Source organism: Balaenoptera ricei, chromosome X (assembly GCF_028023285.1).
Source record: "Balaenoptera ricei isolate mBalRic1 chromosome X, mBalRic1.hap2, whole genome shotgun sequence".
NCBI lineage: Eukaryota > Metazoa > Chordata > Mammalia > Artiodactyla > Balaenopteridae > Balaenoptera > Balaenoptera ricei.
In genome coordinates, this window is record NC_082660.1 from 56,147,179 (window position 1) to 56,166,684 (window position 19,506).

Here is a 19,506-nt window from a genome sequence, read left to right on the forward strand (position 1 = left end):
TTCTGCATGTGATTTGTAGATCAGAAGGTAGTGGAATGATATATTCAGAGTGATGGAAGGGAAAAGCCTGCAACCTAGGATACGGTACCCAGCAAGATTATCATTTAGAATAGAAGGAGAGAAAAAGATCTTCTCAGACAAGCAAAATTTTAAAAGTTCATCAATACTAAACCTGCATTAAAATAAATGCTGAAGGGTCTTCTCTGAGTGGAGGAGAAGTAAGAATCTATACAAAAGGGGAAAACCATGTAAAATGAACTACAACTACAATAAACAGTTAAAGGATTAACATGAAGACTTAAAATATGACATCAAAAACACAAAATATGAGGAAGGGAGAAAAAACATAGATATCTTAGAATGTGTTTGAACTTAAATAACTACCAGTTTAAAACAAGAAGATATGGGTCAACATATATGAAACCCATGGTAACCAGAAACCTACAATAGATACACAAAACAAAAAATAAAGGAACACAAGCATAAAACTAAAGAAAAGCATCAAACCATAAGGAAAGCAACAAAAAGAAGTAATGGTCAGAGCAGAACTAAAAAGACAACCTGAAAACAAGTATTAAATTGGCAATAAGTACATACCTATGAATAATTACTTTAAATGTCAATGGAATAAGTTCTCCAATCAAAAGACATAGGGTGACTGGATAAAAAAGCAAGACCCATCTATATACTGCCTACAAGAGACTCACTTCAGACCTAAAGACACACACAGACTGAAAGTGAGGGGACGGGAAAAGACATTTCATGCAAACAGAAAGGACATGAAAGCAGAGGTAGCAATACTCATATCAGACAAAATAGACTTTAGAACAAAGGCTAAAACAAAATATGAAGAAGGGCATTATATAATGGTGAAGGGATCAATACAAGAAGAGAATATTATACTCTTAAAATATATGAACCCAATACAGGAGCACCTAAATATATAAAGCTAATACTGGGCTTCCCTGGTGGTGCAGTGGTTGGGGGTCCGCCTGCCAATGCAGGGGACAGGGGTTTGAGCCCTGGTCTGGGAGGATCCCACATGCTGCAGGGCAACTGGGCCTGTGAGCCACGGCTGCTGAGCCTGCGCGTCTGGAGCCTGTACTCCGCAACAAGAGAGGCCGCGATATTGAGGGGCCCATGCACTGCGATGAGGAGTGGCCCCCGCTTGCAGCAACTGGAGAAAGCCCTCGCACAGAAACGAAGACCCAACACAACCAAAAATAAATAAATTAATTAATTAATTTTAAAAAAATTGGGCCTGTCAAATTAAAAAAAAAAAGCTAATACTAACAGACATAAAGGAAGAAATATACAATAATACAATAATAGTAGGGGACTTTAACACCCAACCAACATCAATGGACAGATCATCCAGGCAGAAAATCCATACGGCAACAGTGGTATTAAATGACACAATAGACCAGTTGGAATTAATAGATACCTACAGGACATTCCAACCAAAAACAGTGGAATACACATTCTTTTCAAGTGCACATAGAACATTCTCCAGGGTATGTCACATGTTAAGTCACAGAACAAGGCTTAACAAATTTAAGAGGATAGAAAATATATCAAGCATTTTCTCTGATCACAATGTTATGAAACTAGAACTCAATTACAGTAAGAAAAATGGGAAAAGAGCAAACATGTGGAGATGAGACAACATGCTACTAAAAACCAAAGGGGTAAATGAGGAAATCAAAGAGGGAATCAGAAAATACCTCAGTTCAAATGAAAATTCAATCACAGCTCTCCAAAATCTACGGGATCCAGCAAAGGCAGTTTTAAAATGGAATTTTATAGCGATACAGGCCTCCTTCAAGAAACAAGAAAAATCTCAAAGAAACAACCTAAACTACCATCTTAAACAGTTAGAAAAACAAGAAAAAAAGCCTGAAATTGGCAAAAGGAAGAAAATAATAAAGGTCAGAGAGAAAATAAATGAAATAGAAACCAAAAAACAAAAATCAATGAAACCAAGAGCTATTTTTTTAAAGATAAACAAAATTGATAAACCTTTAGCCAGACTAACCAAGAAGAAAAAGAGGGGACACAAATAAACAAAATAAGAAACAAAAAAGGGAAAAGAGCAACCAATACCACAGAGATATAAAAAATCATAAGAGAATACTATGAACTATATCACAACAAATTGGACAACATAGAAGAAATGGACAAATTTCTAGGAGCATACAACCTGCCAAGAATGAATCAAGAAGAAACAGATAATCTGAAAAGACCAATCAGTAGAAGTGAAATTGAATTTGTAATAATAAAAAACGCCCAGAAAGCAAAAGTCCAGGACTGAATGGCTTCACAGGGGAATACTATCAAGCATAGAATGAAGACATAATACCTATCCTTCTAAAACTATTCCAAAAAATTGAAGAGGATGCACCAATCCTAAATTCATTCTACAAGATGACCATTATCCTGATACCAATACCAGACAAAGACCCTACAAAAAAAGAAAATTTCAGGACAATATCTTTGATGAATATACATGCAAAAATCCTCAACAAAATATTAATGAAATGAATCCAACAATATATAAAGTGGTCATACACCATGATCAAGGAGGATTTATTCCAGGGACTCAAGGATGGTTCAATATTCACAAATCAGTCAATGTAATATACCACAGTAACAAAAGGAAGGATAAAAATCATATGATCATCTCAATAGATTTAGAAAAAGGATTTGACACAATTCAATATCTATTCATGATAAAAACTCTCATCAAAGTTAATATAGAGGGAATGTATCTTGACATTAGCAAGACCATTTATGACAAATCCACAGTTAACATCATACTCATTGGTGAAAACCTGAAAGCCTTTCCTCTAAATTGAGGGAAAAGACAAGGATGCCCATTCTCACCACTTCTATTTAACGTAGTATTGGAAGTCCTAGCCATAGCATTCAGACAAGAAAAAGAAATAGATGGCATCCAAATTGGGAGGGATGAAGTAAAACTGTCACTACTGTCATCTACATGATACTTTATATAGAAAACCCTAAAGTCTCCACCAAATAACTATTAGAACCAATAAATGAATTCAGTAACATTGCAGGATACAAGATAAATATACAGAAATCTGTTACTTTTCTATACACTAATAAGAAACTATCAGAATGAGAAAGTTAAAAAAAGAATCTTATTTTTAAATCACATCAAAAAGAATAATATACCTAGGAATAAACCTAACCAAGGAGTTGAAAGACTTATACTCTGAAAACTATAAAACACTGAGGAAGGAAATTAAAGATGATACAAAGAAATGTAAAGATATCCAGTGCTCTTGTATTGGAAGAATTAATATTGTTAAAATGGCCAAACTTCCCAAAGCAATCTACAGATTTTATGTAATTCCTGTCAAAACACTCATGACATTTTTCACAGAATTAGAATAAATAATCCTAAAATTTATATGGGACAACAAAAGACCCCAAATTGCCAAAGCAATCTTGAAAAAAAAGTACAAAGCCGGAAGTATCACCCTCTTTGAATTACAACGCTACAGTAATCAAAAGAGTGCGATACTGGCACAAAAACAGACACATAGAACAATGGGACAGAATAGAGAACCCAGAAGTAAACCCACACAGCTATGGCCAATTAATCTATAACAAAAGTGGGAAGAATATACAACAGGGAAGAACAGTCTCTTCAATAAGTGGTGCCAGGAAAACTGGACAACTACATGTAAAAGAATGAAATTAGATCATTTCCTCATACCATACAAAAGTAAATTCAAATGGATTAAAGGCTGAAATATAAGACCTGAAACCTTAAAACTCCTAGAAGAGAACATAGGCAGAACATTCTTTGACATAAATCATAGCAATATTTTTTTTGGATCTGTCTCCTCAGGCAAAAGAAATAAAAGCAAAATTAAACAAATGGGAAGGCTTCCCTGGTGGCGCAGTGGTTAAGAATCCACCTGCCGATGCAGGGGACAAGGATTCGATCCCTGGCCCAGGAAGATCCCACATGCCACGGAGCAACTAAGCCCGTGCACCGCAACTACTGAGCCTGCACTCTAGAGCCCGCGAACTACAACTACTGAGCCTGTGTGCCTAGAGCCTGTGCTCCACAGCAAGAGAAGCCATGACAATGAGAAGCCCGCTCACTGCAACAAAGAGTAGCCCCCACTCACCACAACAAAGAGTAGCCCCCGCTCGCCGCAAGTAGAGAAAGCCTGTGCACAGCAATGAAGACCCAACACAGCCAAAAATAAAAAAATAAATAAATAAACAAATGGGACCTAATTAAGCTTAAAGGTTTTTGCATAGCAAAGGAAACCATCAACAAAATGAAAAGACAACCTATGGAATGGGAGAAAATATTTGTAATTGATATCACTGCCAAGAGGTTAATATCCAAAATATATAAAAAGCTCATACTACTGAATATCAGAAAAATCCAATCAAAAAATGGGCAGAAGACTTGAATAGACATTTTTCCAAAGAAGATACACAGATGACTAACAGGCACATGAAAAGATGTTCAACATCATTAATCATCAGAGAAATGCAAATTAAAACCACAATGAGATATCACCTCACACCTGTCAGAATGGCTATCATCAAAAAGTCTACAAATAACAAATTTTGGTGAGGTTGTGTAGAAAAGGAAACACTTGTACACTGCTGGTGGGAATGTAAATTGGTGCAGTCACTGTGGAAAACAGTACAGAGGTTCCTTAAAAAACCATAAATAGAACTACCATATGATTCAGCAATTCCACTCTTGGGTATACACCTGGAAAAAATGAAAACAATAATTTGAAAAGATACATGCACCCCAATGTTCATAGCAGCACTATCTACAATAACCAATATGTGGAAGCATCCCAAGTGCCCATCAACAGAAGAATGGATTAAGAAGATGTGTTATGTGTGTATAATGGAATACTCAGCCATACAAAAGAATGTAATTCTGCCATTTGCAACAACGTGAATGGACATAGAGAATATTATGCTTAGTGATTTAAGTCAGAGATATCACTTATATGCGGAATCTAATAAATAGTTTGTTTTATTTAACAAACTAATATATATAGTAAAATAGAAACAGATTCATTGAGATTGAAGAAACAGATTCATTGATATAGGAAACAAACTAATGGTTCCCAGTGGGGAGAGGGAAGGGTGGAGGGACATGATAGTGGTACAGGATTATGAGATACAAACTACTATGTATAAAATAGATAAGCAACCAAGAATATATTGTGCAGCACAGGGACTTATCGCCATTATTTTGTAACATCTTTAATGGAGTATAATCTAAAAATACTAAAGCACTATGCTGTACACCTGAAACTAATATAATATTATAATCCAACTATATTTCAATAAGAAAAGAATTATTTCTGAACCATTGAAAGTTTTTTATTTATCTAATAAAACCAGAAAAAATAAACTGAATAAAATTGTGACTTTCTTTAATAATTATTAAAATAAAATCAAATTCTTGTTCCCCTATAAATAATATATTGTTTCTCTCTGGATGCTTTCAAGGTTTTTTCTTTTCTTTAGTTTTCAAGTTTTAATTATGATTGTTTGTATTGGTCCTATTTGGGGTTCACTCAGTTCCTTGAATATGTAAGTTTATATCTTTCACCAAAATTTGGAAGTTTTCATCCATCATTTTCTCATATACTCTTTCACCTCCATTCTCTTTTCTCTCCTTCTGTGACTCAAATGATACAAATGTTATATCTTCTGTTTTTGTCCCACTGGTATTGTGGTTTTGTTCATTATTTTCAACCTATTTTCCCTCTATTGTTCAGATTGCATAAATTCAACTAATCTGTCCTCAAGTTCACTGATTCTATCCTCTGTTATATCCTTCAATTTTGAGTCTATCCAGCATTTTTTAAAAATTCAGTTACTGGTTTTTTTTTTTTTTAGTTTTAAAATTTTCATTTGATTCTTTTTGATTACTTCTAATTCATTGCTGAGATTTTCTATTTTTTCATTTGCTTCAGGATAATTTGTTATTGGCTGCTGAGGCATTTTTATGATGGCTGCTTCAAAATCCTTATCAGATTATTCCCAACATCTGATTTATCTCAGTGTTGGCATCTGTTGATTGTCATTTCTTGTTAAAGTTTGATTTTCCTTGCTCTTGTATGATGGGTGATTTTTTATTTTATCATGGATATTTTGCATAGTATGTTAGGAGACTCTGCATCCTATATAAATGTTTTATGTTAGCAGGCAGTCATCCTGTTTAGGTTTAACATGCAGGTCCTGGACTACTTTTGTGGGCTGTGGCTTCAATGGAAATTTAGTTTTCTTTGTGGTCTTTCTGGTAATATTTTAGTCTTCTTGGTCTACCTGGTGCTGATGGAATTCCCATTTGTTTCTGATGTTGCTGCCTGAGGGGTGGAGAGAATCCCCCAGGCCAGGCTACCTGGTGAACCTAGGTTAGGGGGAAAATAGTCAGTGTCCTGCAAGGAGGATGAGCATATCCCAAGCTGGGCCACTTGTTTTGCTAGGATAACCCTTGCTGGTACCACATAGTTACCTGATGTCTCTTAATAGTAGAGAGGAATCTGAGGCCTGGCAGAAAAAGAGAATGGCTCCTTTTACTGCTTATTATTAGCAGAACTCCCAGTCAATCCTCTTTGCTGGTGCTGTTGGAATCACATGATGTTGTCAGAGGGACATCTGTTCCTTCTGGGAGAGGGTTAAACTTTCCTTGGCTGCTTTCTGTTGTTAGGTTTGGGGTCAGGAAATACCAGGCCCATGTCACCATTTTTTCATGGGTTGGAGGATGCATGATGTCCTGATGTTGTGCTATTTTCCTCCAATTCTATGATCCCTAGCCAGCTCACCTCTTCTTACCACTTATCAAGTTCTCCTTTGGTTGTGTCTTATGTTATTTCCAGAATTTATAATTGTACTTTAGGGGAAGTACATCTGGACAAGAAGACCCTGTAAAACATTTTTAAAAAATCATTATTACCTGTCATAAAGATGAGTAATGTATTATTTCTGCCCTTAAGGAATAATAGGCTAGTCAGAGAGATGAGACAAGAATATAAATATAACAGCAGCATTTACTATGTTTCAGTTTACAGTTAACAAACATTAAGTTAATAAATGTTTAACATTTTATAACAACCTCTGAGGGAGGTACTAATATGTTGCCCATTTTAAATATGCACAAGAAAAGTTAAGCAACTTTCTCAATGTGACACAGCTAGTAGGTAGCAAAGGCAGGACTGGGACCTAAGCAGTCTGGCTTAAAAGCTACTACTCTTACGACTATACTAAGTTGATTAACAACACAGAAAGGCAAATGAATAGGGTTCAGAACAGCAAATGAACCTCCTATGATGTGGAAAACAGAAGGAGGTGGCATTTAGGAAGTGTAATGAAGGATAAGTAGGATTTCAATGGATGAAGGTGGTGGAAGTCTAGTTAGAGGGAAGAGCATGTATAAAGGTCCTGTGGTGGTAACAGTGGGGGCCTATTGAGGAATCAGCTAAAGCATCTAGTATATAGAGTGGTAAGAGTTAGGACTACAAAAATGTTTGGAGCTGTAAGATAGAAGGTTTTGAATGCCAGGTTGAGGAAGTCAGTATTAATTTCATAGGCAATCGTGACTTCACAAGAGGCATGGCCTGAACAGTTGGGTGATTTCTAAAGAGCATTCTGGTGGCAGCAGCTGAGAGTAGATGCATGGAGCTCAGTGGAGACTAGGGGTGAAGGCCTGCCCTAGGACCATGGCAGCTGAGATGGAGAGGAGGTGATGGATTCAAGAAATATTTAAAGGGAAGAGTCAACAGAATTTAGTGAACGATTAGATATGGCAACTGAGCAAAAGAAAGGAGTCAGTGATGACTCTTGTTAAGAGTCTGGCTGGCTGGTAATGCCATTAAGTGAAATGTTGAATTCTTCTGGCTTCAGGAAATGGAAAAAAGCAGTATAGCACCCCCTGTATATCTGTCTTTTGAGATGTGGACATTATTATTCTGTTGACAGGCAAATTTCTTTTCTCAAGGCAAACTTCCTTTCACCTTTCCTCATAGATCCTATTTCCAACTGTTATAATAACTTTCCTTTGCTCTCCTCTGGACATAGTCTAATTTCTTGCACTCTTAGGATGCAAGACACAGGAAGACTGGTGAGGGTGGGGGTGAAGAGAAAGAGTGAGGGAGAGAGAAAGTGTGTGTTTGGGACAATGAGGCTATGGAATAAGGATATGACCTGAATTCTAACCTTAATTTAGAGGAGACAATGAGGTAAAAGGCCTGTGGTTATCTTACCCAATCAGTACTGTGGTTTTCATGTCAGAGCCTTGTCCATTTTGACAAGGAACCAGAGGAAAATAAAATGCTAATGGAGACTTCAGGGTTAAGACAAGGAACTAGGAGTTCCGGGGCCTAACTCCAGCTCAGCCTCAGGTCATCTGAGGGGACTTGAGAAATCCTTTTCCATTCCAGGTACTCCCCTCTGCTAAAGATGACATTCTATTAGGTTGAAATATATGAAATTGCCAGTACTCAACTAGTTTTGACTGGCACAAACAGCAATATCACACGGTTCAACTTAGTACTTTCCTCTTATAATCATGTGCCTGCTTACCTTACCACTTTCCCACAGTATGTATGCATGTGCAGTCACAGACATACACACACAGAAATACACACATACACACCACCGCTAAATTGGCAGCTCCTTTATGATTGAAACAGTTCTAGATCTCTGAAAAAAAAAAGTTCCGTATTTGTAGTGTTTGCCGATTTCCATGGTGGAAATTACTCTCACCGTTGCCAATTTTATCTACCAATGTGATGTCATTGAATGCGGAGTTGGAAAGAGATGTGCACAATCGGTTCTTGAGAGCTGGTACAAGCTGGCTGTAACACACCACTGCTTATCTCTACACCCATTTATAACACTTAGCACAGGATCTCAGACTTAGTATGAGGGCAGTAATTGTCAATTTGAAGATGCAGCCTCCTCCAGAAGAATCCAAGCTGCACAGATAATGCCAGTAATGACAACCATTTGGCACTTTGCTTTACAGTTTTCCAAATAACTTGTATATCCATTTCAGGAGGAAAACAAGAGGGAGACAGGACAGGAATTCATATTCTTACCTGATGGATGAGGAAGTTGGGGATAAACTGAGATTGAGGAGTTGGGAGAATCAAGAAAGTGAATTCCTTTAGTTGCGGCAATTTTTCAAAATAAAAAAAAGAAAACATACCCCCCACACATACACGTCAAAAATAAGACTTTAAAGTCACTGTATCCAATGACTGGGTTGTTACAATGTAGGATGTGGCTACTGGCTTTCCATAGGGCCCTGGCTTTGTGAGAGAGATGAGCTCATAGAGGGCAGACAACCAGTGCCAAAGCATTTGAGTACTACTATCACATTGCATTTCTGTAGCCTTTTACAATTTTTTAAAAAGTACTTTCACATTTAGTGTTTACTGCATTTTCCAGTAGGAAAATGAAGGTGGTCTCTGCTGAAGCACAGGATTGGTGGGAGGGAGGCTGAGTAGGCATTAATGGCCCCATTTAGCAGGTGAGAAAATATGCTCAAGGCTGATGACAGACCTATTCAGAATCTCAAGGACTTGCCTGTTACACACTCTGGCTGCTCCCAGCACAGGGCTGCCTCAAGCCATTTTTTCAGCTCCCAGGTGAGTAGAGTCCTTCTTCAGACTGGCCTACCACTAAGCCCAGCCCCAGAAGTGGCATTATAAATACCCTACAAGTACTTGGCTTTAAGACCTGAAAGCAGCCCTCAAGGTAGGGACCCTGAGGAAAGCATTTTGGTTAGTCCTCTGTTTGCACCCTGTATGTAGATACAGCTCACATGCTTACACAAACAGCTGTTGGGAACTCATAAAAGCCCAGCTTTGACACCAAGCACCAGCCACTGTTTATCTCCTTCACACTCACCTGTTTGGTCCTCCTGTTCCTCACTTTCTTCCTCTCTTTGTACCTGGGCTTCTCATGCCTACTTTAAGCTCCTTACTTAGATGATGGTTTTAATCCTGATTATACAGCTCAGACCTTAGCATGCTCTTCCAGGTACAGCCCATTACAGATTTCCTGGCTTCAGGCACCTCCAATTTCTGATAAAAGAAGTCAAACTTGCCACCCATTCTCCTTGAAGTCTCCAATCCTACCTTCCCTTGGGGTAGGACATGGGACCTTGATCCTAGATACTGACAGCCCTGGCTTTTCTGGGAGCCCCAAGTCCAGCCATCAACAGGCACTCACAGAACTCAATGGGAGAAACATGATGGGCCCATACTCTTACTTCCCCAGCAGCTTAGGCCTTCACAGAGGGTGACCAGGTTGACTAGATTCTCTCCCACTACAGGTCCACACCTACCAAGGATCCAAATTGAGGCTGTCTATGTGCCAAGGATACAAGCCACAATGACAACTTAGATTGACCATCATCTGGGTAGGGCTCACATGGGCCAGGCACTGTATAGAGAAGCTTTATACACATCATCACTAATCCCCACAAGATACAGATTATTTCTTCCATTTTACAGATGAAGATGTTGAGGCTTAGAGAAGGTCTCACTTATCCAAGCTCACATAGCTGGTAGGTCGTGGAGCCAAGAAGAGTATCCAGGTCTGTTTGGCTCCAAAACTAATACCAGTTAGCCTCTTGTAGGTGTCCAGGAATAATGAAAAAGCACCCAGGTGAATTTGTCTAAAGAGTCTTGTTCTGGGACCCAAACTTGAAGAGGGCCACTAATACTGGAGTGCGTCCAGGAGGGATTGAGAAGGCTGGGGAAGGGGCTTAGACCAAGGACATATGAGGAAAGGTTGGAAGGACCTAGGGCTGTTTAGCCTGGAAAAGAGACAACTCCAGGTAACACATGAATCAGGTCATGTCATTCTCTGCTCCCATCTAACTAAGGACAAGAGTCAAAGTCTTTACAATGGTCTTCCCACCTCCCCCACTCCAACATTATCTCTGTGACCTCATCTCCTATTACTGCCCCCTTTACTCACTCCACTTCAGGCACACTGGCCTCCTGGTTGTTCCTGGTATTTATTATCTGCTCTCACCTCAAGGTTTTAGTTCTTCTCTCAAATGTCACCTGCTCAGTGAGTCCTCTCTTGACCACTCTATTTTAAATTGCAACCTCCTGTCTTTCCTTTATTTTTCTCCATTGTACCTATCACCATCTGACATACTATAACTTTTGTTTATTCATTTCGTTTTATTCTCTGCCCACATGTGGAAATAAGTAAGCTCCAAAAGGGTAGGGATTTTTTAAAAGCTTGCTTATTCACTGTTGCACCCTCAGAACCTAGAACAGAACCTGGCATATAACAGGTACTCAATATTTGTTGAACCAAAGAACACCATCTCTGCCTTCCGATCTGGAAGGACTGTTACAGGGCAAAGAGAGTAGATAGCAAACAGGATCTGTGTGGCTCTCAGGGACTAAGCTAGGCCTATTCCAGCTCAATATAAGTAGGGACATCTTAGGTATTAAAATTTCCCCAGGATTCTATGTTAGGGGAGATGAGCAGCAACAAGACAGATGTTGTAGGAGAAATTTAAGCATCAAAAGGGAAAGGGTGAGGAAAGGACCACAGCCTGAGATTCTGTGTTCTCCAACCCCTCATTTAAGGATGTAGAAACTGAGGCTCTGAGAAATCAAGTTTCCATCAGTTGCAGGCCAACTAAAGGGACTAAAATCTTGGTGTTCTAAATTCTAAGACAGTGAAAAATTTTTTTCTTCAATAAGGCAGTATTTTGTGGCAGGGTAATTTCTGGAAATATTCGTGTTTGTTTGTGTCTGTTGTCCCTCTATGTCCCCACTCCCCATTCTCCTGCTCCATGGAGGTAACCAGGCCTTTGAAAGACCTCTTGCAAGATGGATTTCACAGTATAGAAAGCCAAAGCAGACTGAAGTCACTGAATCTATCATTCTTTTATAAAAGTATGACAATCCCATTGAAGATATATAGTCATAAAGGAGAAGGAAAAGCGCAGAGAGAAAAAATAAATAAAAGAAGAGAGATCCCTAGCACTCCCAGCCCCACCTGGAAAGGGAGAGCTCCTGAGTCTGGGGCAGTAGAGAAACACAAGCACTGCTTAGGGCAGTGCCTCTAAGATGGGGAGGAGATGGCTTTAAGGTACCCAGAGGGAGGCAAGACCTAGGACCTCAGGGCTCTCAGCTTCCCTTCCCTCACTGCTGGCATGGAAAATGAGGGTATCAGTGGTGACTGGAATAGATTAGAGATTAGTTGCCCTTGCCTTAATTTCTGGGTAATCGAAGTACCCCTTGGATTCCAGTGCCACCCTTGAGTGGGTCCCCAGTCATGACAAACATGGAATTTTCTGCTTCCCTGCTAGGATGGGAGGTTTGGAGTCAGAATTCAGTTACTTTAAATAAAACAAACAAGGACTATTTCTTGCCCACCCACATCTGAGTTTGTGGATGGAGATGGATGCTTATTCCATTTTCAGCCTCTTGAAGGACATAACATTACTTTTAATCATAGCATTTGTGGACACACAGAGCATCCACTTCCTGTTGGCACTGGGTTCTGCATAGGAGCCCTTGGGAAACCTCATGAGGTTCTCGATGGGCTGGGAGAACCACATAGAAAATATGCTCAGGCATCCAGAAGGAGGAAGTGGAAAAGCAGGAGAGAAACTGAAGGAGCAGAGGAGAGCAGCCTTCAAGAGCCCATCAGACAGCAATTATTCTTCCAGAGAATGAGACTGTTTCCCAGTGTGGCTATTAAGTGATTTGCAATTAAGTAACTCTTCATGAGGCAATGCTCCAATTGATGGTGAAGGTCTGAGTGGCCAGAGGCCAGTTCTCCAGGCTCACGTCTATTGACTCACTCTGCCATTCATCATTTTTCCCAGGCTGCTTATTAGCAGGTTTAAGTGGGAGAAGGGTTGGGCCCACCTGGCTGGGAACGATTCCCAGAGATCCAAGGCTGGAGGTGGGAGTGGGGGAAAGGGGTTGCTCCCTGGGCTCACAAGGGCCTCTGACCTGGGCTTGGAGCTGGGAAGCTAGGCTGGGCTCAGTGGGATAAGGAAGCAGCCAGAGGTCCCTTTTAGCTTTAGGATGCTCTGACTTTGGGCCTGCTGCTGAGAACATTGCTGGGATTCACCCCTAGCACCCATAATGTACATTGTAACAGCAGCTTCACTACAATAGAAATAGCAGGAGATTTGAAGTCTGGTGATCTGGTTGTGTGAACTTTGGCAAGGGTCTTAACCTTTCTGAGGCCCTGTTTTCTTATGTGAAAATGCAGATAACAACAATGTCGACCTCATACAGTTAAGGTAAGGATTACACAAGATAATGTAAAGTGTCTATGGCCTGGCACACAATGATATTATTATGTGTTTGGAAAATTATTATTATTAATCTTTCTCTTCCACCACATCTTCCACCCCAGCCTGCCCATCCTCTTTCCCACCCTGATTTGCAGTCAATGTTCTAGATCACCATGAGCAAGTCATTTCACTTCTCTATGCCTCAATTTCCTTACCTGTAAACTGGGTATAAAATCATCTGTTCTGCCCACCTGCTTCAGGGGCCTTTTAGAAGAAAATGGAGATGGAAGGAATTTGCAGACTAGAAAGTGCTACTACAGGTCACTTGCTCCTATTGGCTAGGTTTGGCTCCCGAAAGTCATGCAGGCTGGTCAAAGTCTAGGAATTATCCAGAAGAGGAACACAGTCAGTAGGGCCCAGAGCCCAGTCAGGGTGGGGGCAGTGGGGAGCTAGCAGCTTGCCCACAGCATCCTCCAAAAGTCTTGCACAAAGTTCTCTTGTCTGCAGGGTTTCCATCTGCTCTAAACAGAAACTGGGAACAAAGGCAGCCCATTTGCTAGGCACAACCCCAGCCCTCAAGCAGACCAGAGAATAGCACTAGAGCTGACCAAGCCAGTTTTCTTGATGATCTAAGGAAGGTCATAGGAGGTTCCCTCCACCAATGGCCCTCTCTAGTATTGCAAAGGACTCCCCAGGATGTCACAGTGAAGGTAGCTATCAGTCACAGCAGAACAGGAAGAGGTGCAATACGTCAGTCATGTCGGGTACCACAAAAAGAACTCCCCCCAAGGCCAACTGAGTTAGAATCAGTGTGGGGAGTGCTGGACTTAGGTAGTTGACAAAGTTCCATTGGTCACTCTGAGGTAGCCCAATCTTCTGTCTTACATACGGAAACTAGTCTAGTCAAATCTATGCCCATGCCACCACATATTATTGTTGGGGAAACTGAGACTCAGAAGGAGAAGGGATTTGCCCAAGTCCTCATAGATTAATGAGGGGCAAAAATTCGGGCAGAAGCCCAAGCCTCCCTGACTCCATGACTCCCGTGAATTTCCAATGGATGTAATAAGGCCTTCCCAGAAGGTCTTGCTCCAAAATCTCCCTGAGCAGCTACAACACTCTTCTTCCTTTCATGAGCAGCCCAGGGTGGAGAATTCCATTTCTATACATTATCAACTTCCCTCCCAGGATGTTCTCTTTTCTCTCTTGGTAATTTGCTTCTATTTTGGCTTTGCTTGATTCACGAGGTCCTGGGGGCCAACAAGCTTCTTATCTAGTCTGAAAAGGGGCCCCAGGGAGCCTAGCAGCACTATCCACAGCACGTTCAAGCGGCTGCTATTTCAGGCCTTCTGGCTTGTACATGGCAGTTGGGCAGAACTCAAGGAAGCCCACCAACAGGTGCCAGATGCCCTTGCTTACCAGGGCCAGTGGTAAGAGTTTGGATTAGAGAAACCTGAGCCATTAGCACAATCACCTTCTCCTGTTTGATTGCACAGGTAGGTCTTTATGTGGGTAATAGAAAAGGGAAGGTGATTACTGCCTAGGCTTGGACAGGCCTGGATATCAGGATATGACACAGGTGACTGAGTTGTTGCTGTGACATCTGTTGACCCAGGTGACATCTGTTGCTGGTGCCAACAGATGAGGTGCCTTGCAATAAGGGGCAGAAGCCACATGCTTCCCAATCATCCCCACAGCTGAATAGGTGGGGCAGTCAGCTGCCTGGCCAGCATCTCTGCCCATAGGCCTGGGTAAAGTATGCTATTCCTTTCAGGTTGGCCTGAGAGTCCCACCATTAGATGCATCCTTTTGCTGGAGCCATCAGGAGGAGGTCCACACCTCTGCCTCCTGGCTGGTGGGGAAGCCAGCACACTTACATGAACTGAGGCTAATTTCAGAAGTGCTAGCCAGCCCCCAGGCAGGTCTCAGGGCATGGACGGTGTGATGGAGAGCAACACATCATCAGACTGAGATGCAGGGCATGGCTTGGATGAACTGAAGTTTCCTCTACTTTCAGTTTCAGCTCTGGCTTCTGTTCCCCCTACTTGTTGACTCCCACACACCCCCTTGCTTTTTTTCATTTCCCTTCAAGGGCAAACCCAACAACCATGGGTCACAGGCATGTTGCTGTGGAACAAACCACAAGAATGCACTTTAGTGACTGGGGGTCCCTCTTGAACCCAGTTTATTAGCATTCAGCAAAAGAAATATTTGTTACAAACAGGCAGTGCATCAAGATATCCAGATGTCAATGAGAACTAGGATTGGAGAGGTCACAATCCAGGTAATTCCATGATGTCTCAGGGATAGGGAAGGGGAAGCTAGGGCACATTCAGGGGCCATGCTCCCGTTTTGCACTGGGAGAGAAAGAACTCTTACACCTGGGGTGAGGATGTACTGCAGTTTCCAATTTCTTCCCTTTGTCCCCCAGCCGTTTTATTTAACATGACCTAAATATACATTCCTGGTTTCTTCCCCCCCCCACCCCGTATACATCAGGGAAAATAAGCACCAATAGTAACAAGAATAATAATTAAAGCCCTGCCTCTCAGTAGGCCCAACCCTCACACATATACACGCCATGTGGATTTTCTTCTTTGGAGTGACTATAGGATGGAAAAGTAGGGATCAGGCCAGCAAGCCATCACCCTAACAGTCACTGTTCCCCAAAGTCCCATCAGTGTGTGAGCTGGAGCAGGGCAGGGGAGTGGGAATGGTGGCAGAGGAAGAGATTCCCCCAAAGCAGCAAGAGGGGTCAAGGAATTCCCCAACGTCTCTTCTGGGCGAATGTCACAATCAACTGAGCTCCTGGAAAGTCCCATGTAAGGGTTTCCTCAATGAGATGGACAATTCCTGATGGTTCAAGCATCACTTCCATCTGTCTCCCCCAGCTTCTTGGGGAGAGGGGGAATAGTTGAAACCCCCTGCCCTCCTCTCTGGGTGGAGAATATCCCCAAAATGCTCCTTTGCAGAAACTCAACACGACAAATAGCAAAACGTGGGCACTCTGGTTTCAAAACTAGAGCACAAAACATAGAGGAAAGAGGGACAGAGACAGAAGGTCTATACACGGGTAAGGGCAAGGTCTGAAAGAAAAAAATAAACCATAAACGACACACTGTCTACCAGGTTCCACATGCCTGAGTCACCTGGCATTTGTCTTAGTACCTGGGCATCTTCTGCTGTCTCTATCATGGAGGGAGGGGATGGACAGTACGATACATCAGGGATGGGGAGAGGGGAAAGAGCGAGAGTCCTGGGCAATTGAGATGCCAGCCCTCTGCACAAGCAGCAGCAATTTTTGTGTCATCTTCGTTTTGTCTAAAACTGTAAACAGCACCGCTTAAAAATAAAATATATCAGAAAAGAACAATTGATAAACATTGTTTTCCATGAATATAAAATGCAAACAATACAAAAATAGATAATTGACTTTTGATATATATATATTAAAAACAACTTGGATGCAACATACACATGGGTAAACTTGAAGTCTCCCTGCTAAACCCCCTATGCCTCCCTCTAGCTATTGGGCCTGGGGGCCGAGGGCAGGTGGGGCGGTAGCACTGGCAAGGGTGGGAAAGTCACTGGCAGCAGGATGAGGGGAATGCACCCTGGGTGTGGGAAGATACTTCCCTCCTTGGTACAGTACTGAGGGAGAAAGACTGGTTTTGACCAAAGCCTTTGGCCCAGGAGGCTCATGGACTGGTGCCCAAGCTGAGTCCAGACGATTGGGGCAGGCCCTAACTGAGCCCCAAGGCAGGACTTCCTTGAAGGCGTTAAAGCACTGAGAAACTGACAGCCCTGGGAGAGACCTTCTAGGTGGCCTTCTCTATCCAGTCACTGGTCCCCTGAAGGCCAGTCTCATTTGAGAATTCTCAGGATCAGAGCTATCTGACACTACATATGCCTGCTTGCTGGGTAGCAAGATAAGAGCAGTCACCTTCTCTCAAGTCACATCTTCCCTTGAAGTCATATCCAAAAGCATTATCCCATGACCTTGCAGTGCAGAAATGGTGTTCATTTGCGGACTTGACATCTACACATTTAGTAGTCCGGGACATATTTGATGTTAGCTAAGCAAACACTGGCATATGCTTGGGGAGAGGCCTGGAGCTTGGTTGGCTCTCCCAGTGTCACCCTGTTCTGTCATCATGAGTCCCCAGCCAGTCTTCCTTCCTCTTCTAGGCTGCAGCTGGGATTCAGCCATGAACTGCTTGGATCTAGAGTGAGACTCAAAGGAGCCTGCTTCTGCAGCCATGCACCCTGACTGCCTTACTTTTGCTGGTGAGGATCCTGTCTCTGGGCTGGCCGGGACAGTGAAAGGACTTGCAGGCAACAATGTTCAAACCATGAGCTGATGCTCAGTGCTAAAACTTACTGTGATATGCGACCTTCCAAAGCCCAGCAAAGTATGTCAGGGCTATGACTGCCCCCTGCAGAGGTGGCACCTCTTGCTGCCCTCTTGTTACAGAGGACAGCTCTCAGCCCTTGGCCAAAGGCTGACAACCTACTTTTTCTCTTCTCAGATAGACTCAGCAGGCTCTGGAGGTTGATGATGGCTCTACTACCTGCTGTGACTGGCACAGTCCACATATAAACAGCAGCTTAGGCTGCCATGAAGGACAAGCAGAGACAGAAGAGGCAAGTGGTGGGTTTTCCCCTGTTGTAAAGGCATTTGGTGAGTGTTTCCTGCCTGCCAAAAAGCCAGGCCAATTTCAGCCCCACCCTCCCAGGGCAGCTTTGGTGAGAGGCCAGAATTTGGGCACTTCTCTCCTGGAATGCTGTGCTAGGGGTGAGGAGGGCCTTCCTCACCCTATTTGATTCTCCAGCTCCATGACTAATGCATTTCTTCACAATGCAGACAAAGTCAGCCTGGAGAGCTGGTCTGGGTCCCTTGAGTGTTGGTGTCAGTGCCATGCAAATTCATGTGGTGCTTCCAGGGGTACAGCTTCTACCATCCAGGTTTGCTCTTTGTGGTGAGGGGCACTGGGCCAAACCCAATCTGAGAAATGGTGACAAAGACCAGCACAGACACATCCCTTGTCCAGGTGGCGGTTTGCCCACAAAGTCATCTTGACTTGGGGGGCCAACAGCATCTGTTCCTAAGCTAAGTTGCCATATCTTGGGAATAGCAAGAGCCCTGTTTACCACTTCTCTTAACAGGCATGGAGATGGGTGGGGGATAGGGACAGGGTCAGGGGAGCAAGGATCATAATTTGGGTCAACATATCCAGGTAAAAAATGTTCCATATACCATTTCCAATAAAGAAATTTAAAAGGACCCCTCTCATGTTGGTGATTAATGAGAGGTAGAGCCTAGCAAGATTAGCCTGTTGCAATGTTTTCCTGACAGCAACTCTTCCCCACAAATATTTCCAAGCTAGTTTAACATGAAAACTGTGTGAATGCAGAAGGGAGGGTGCCATTCATTCCATAAAGGGCTTCAATTACCATACAAATCAGAGTCCTTCAGCTTGGCAGAGTGAGGGCAGGTCACAGTCTTTTCTCTCAAGAAGCACGGTCCTTTGATGATGCTAAGAACTTGGCTAATTGGAAAATGAAAGGTCTTTAGAGAGCCTGGAACAGCAGCCTAAATACCCTTGGTGTCCTGTCTCTTGGGAATGCTAGCATGGAGCCTCTTTACTGCGTCCAGTGAAGGGGTAGGCAAGGATTAAGGAAGTTTTTGTCTTTGGCGGGGGGAAGCAATTTTCCCAAAAGAAGCTGAGTTGCCATGAGCTCTGCAATGTATGAAATCCTCTCTCCTGATGGCTGGACAAATGAACCTCCTTTTTCTATCCTCTTGCAACCTGCAAAAACCCCAGCCCCTACCGCCAAGCCTAATTTAGGCCGCTTCTCTTCCTGTATATCAATTAAAAGAATGTGTTCCTTGTAATAATAAAAATTTCCTTTGGAGGAAAAAAGAACCAAAATTCAAAAGCATCTGCAATTCAGGCAGTCACAAGCTTAAAGAAACAAAGAAGGAAAAAATCCTATCATTCCAGAGCTCAAGACTTATGGCAGTGTCTACAATAGAACCCTATTTTGCCTTCTGTTTGCAACTAGATGAATTTGATCACTCCATTAAGGGAATTAGCGTTTTTGTCTTCAACCCAAGCTGTAGCAGGCCAGGTTAAAAGGCCCTCATCTGGTTATGATGCCAAAGTCCACAGCAATAGGCAGTGAGACACATG